The sequence below is a fragment of the Medicago sativa genome, chromosome 7 (genome assembly GCF_051527215.1).
Source record: "Medicago sativa cultivar Bolivia chromosome 7, Bolivia_mono, whole genome shotgun sequence".
NCBI classification, from domain to species: domain Eukaryota; kingdom Viridiplantae; phylum Streptophyta; class Magnoliopsida; order Fabales; family Fabaceae; genus Medicago; species Medicago sativa.
This window is the reverse complement of record NC_140755.1, coordinates 45,049,855-45,052,488: the sequence shown is the minus strand read 5'-3', so window position 1 is coordinate 45,052,488 and position 2,634 is coordinate 45,049,855. Positions and strand designations below refer to the sequence as shown.

At 36.1% G+C, this 2,634-nt stretch overlaps 1 non-coding gene across 1 annotated transcript; it reads right to left on the bottom strand.

The window, feature by feature from the left end:
• Positions 1-2,277: 2,277 nt before the first annotated feature.
• LOC146906137 (small nucleolar RNA R71) lies at positions 2,278-2,384 on the bottom strand. The gene has a single exon (XR_015020866.1). It is a non-coding gene; the product is annotated as a small nucleolar RNA R71 (small nucleolar RNA).
• Positions 2,385-2,634: the final 250 nt, after the last annotated feature.

Genomic DNA, 2,634 nt, shown 5'->3' with positions numbered 1-2,634 from the left:
GTTTGTGTATGCTTGTTTGGTTTGTCAGAAGTCTAAGACTGAACATCAGAGACCGTCGGGTTTGATGCAACCGTTGTTTGTACCGGAGTGGAAATGGGATAGTATCTCTATGGATTTTGTTGGAGCTTTGCCGAAGACTGTTAAGGGTTTTGATTCGATTTGGGTAATTGTTGATCGGTTGACGAAGTCGGCACATTTTGTTCCTATTAAGACCGGTATGTCTGTGGCGAAGTTGGCAGAGATCTACTTTGAGCAGATTGTTAGATTGCATGACATTCCTTCTAGTATTGTGTCGGATCGGGATCCGAGGTTTACTTCTAAGTTTTGGGAGAGTTTGCAGGCTGTTTTGGAAACTAAGTTGAGGTTGAGTTTTGCTTATCACCCCCAGACTGATGGTCAGACAGAGAGGATTATTCAGAGTTTGGAAGATTTGTTGAGAGCTTGTGTTTTGGAGCAAGGTGTCAGTTGGGTTGAATGTTTACCGTTGATTGAGTTTACTGATGAGTCTATATTTAGTCTATTTTTATGCATTATTTAGTTTAGTTTTATTTAGATTTGAATTTATTTTATTACAATAATATTTCCTTTTTGAATCTTTTTACTACAATTGCATATTTTATATTTTAGGAACGAATATATGATGAAAGGTGTCTTGGAGCAAAAGAAAGGAGTCTGGAGCTGATTTCGAGCAAAAATACGAAAGATTTGGAACAAAAATATAAAGCCCCCAAGTCAGAAGCTTGGCACGGCCCGTGCCAATATGTGGCACGGCCGTGCCACCTCACAGAAGGCCTTTTGCTGCTTTTTCTTCGGGCCTAAGTTACTCTGTTGTAGTTTTTACTGAATAGCCCTTATAGTTGCTTAGATTTTAAGTCAATTGTAAAGCTATAAATAGAGTAGCACTCCATCATAAACATTTATCTTTTGTTCTTGGAATAAAAGTTCACTTTTATATTATTGTTCTTTTATATTACTGTTTTCTCTCTTCTTCCCCCATGTCTACAATGAACGTTAGTGAATAGACTTCTTTGTCTTGGGATTGTTGGAAAAGTCTAATGACATAATCCTAACAAACCAAACTTTAACCCTAATTCTATGTAGCCGTACTTTCTAATTTAGATTCACCGTTTTAACATGAATTAACAATTATCAAACTGTGGAAGCGAAAGCAGAGGGTTTGATAATTGTTAATCCATTATCCCAAACATCAATTCATAAAGTGAGAGCGGAGCTTTGATGTTGGAACAAGTGAATCTAGACAATAATTGCAAGACAGTGAAATAGTCCTTGCAATTATTGAGACACAGGTAGTTTCAATCCTTATAAGCATCTTCTAGTAATCAAGTCAGCGAAATAGGCTTGGTTACTAGAAGTAAACTCTCACCGGACTTTCATCGGAAAGGTGAGGGGCTAAAGGGAAACCGGTCTTAAGAAATTACGGTGGAAACCATGGAATTAGAAGTTAAAGTCTTGTCTAGTGAAAGATTTGTTATTATGACAAACCAATAATCCCAAGGCTCTTTTATTATTATTGTTATTTACCTTCATCAATTAAACCCCTTTTTATAAACTTTCTTCTCTTCTAATCATTTTCTAAAAGTTGATTGAATTCACAACTCCCTAGCGGAACGATACTCTTTCTTACTACTATTACTTCGATAGGCCGTGCACTTGCGGTTTGGCCCTATCAAGTTTTTGGCGCCGTTGCCAGGGAGTTGTTTTAATTTGATTAACTTTTTAATAGTGGTTAGACCAAAAAAAAAAAAAATCTTTTGCTTTATTTTATTCTATTTTATTTTATATTTTTTTCTTTTATTAGTTCTATCCAAATATATATATATATATATATATATATATATATATATTTTTCTATTTATTCTTTTTCCTTTAACTTCTTGGGAAGATAATAACGATATGACTAAGGAACGCTCTCTCAAAGAGTATGCAATCCCATCTTCAAATGAGTCATATGATGCTATTGTGTACCCAACGGTTGAGGATAATTTTGAAATAGAACCTGCACTTGTTCACCTAGTGCAGCAAAATCAATTTTTCGGATCACCCACTGAGGATCCGAATTTTCATATTTCAACCTTTTTAAGACTCAGTGGAACCTTGAATGCAAACCAAGAGGCCGTAAGGCTGCACCTCTTTCCTTTCTCCTTAGGGGGTAGAGCTAGTGCTTGGTTTCATTCATTGGAAATCGGTTCTATCTTTTCATGGCAACAAATGAAGCAAGTTTTTCTTGCCCGATTCTTTCCCTATTCTAAAACCGTCCAATTAAGGATTCAAATCACACAATTCACTCAAAAAGATGGAGAATCTCTTTACGATGCGTGGGAGCGTTTCAAAGAAATGCTTAGACTTTGTCCCCATCATGGTTTAAAGAATTGGCTTATTATTCACATTTTTTATAATGGTCTTTTGTATACCACAAAAATCTATGTTGATGCAGCTGCAGGTGGAGCTTTAATGAACAAGAATTACACAGAAGCATACGCTTTGATTGAAAACATGGCTCAAAATCATTACAAGTGGATCGACGAGAGAGCCATCACTAATTCTTCACCCTCCAAAAAGGAGGCAGGTATGTATGAAGTCTCTAACTATGATCACCTTGCCGTTAAGATTGAT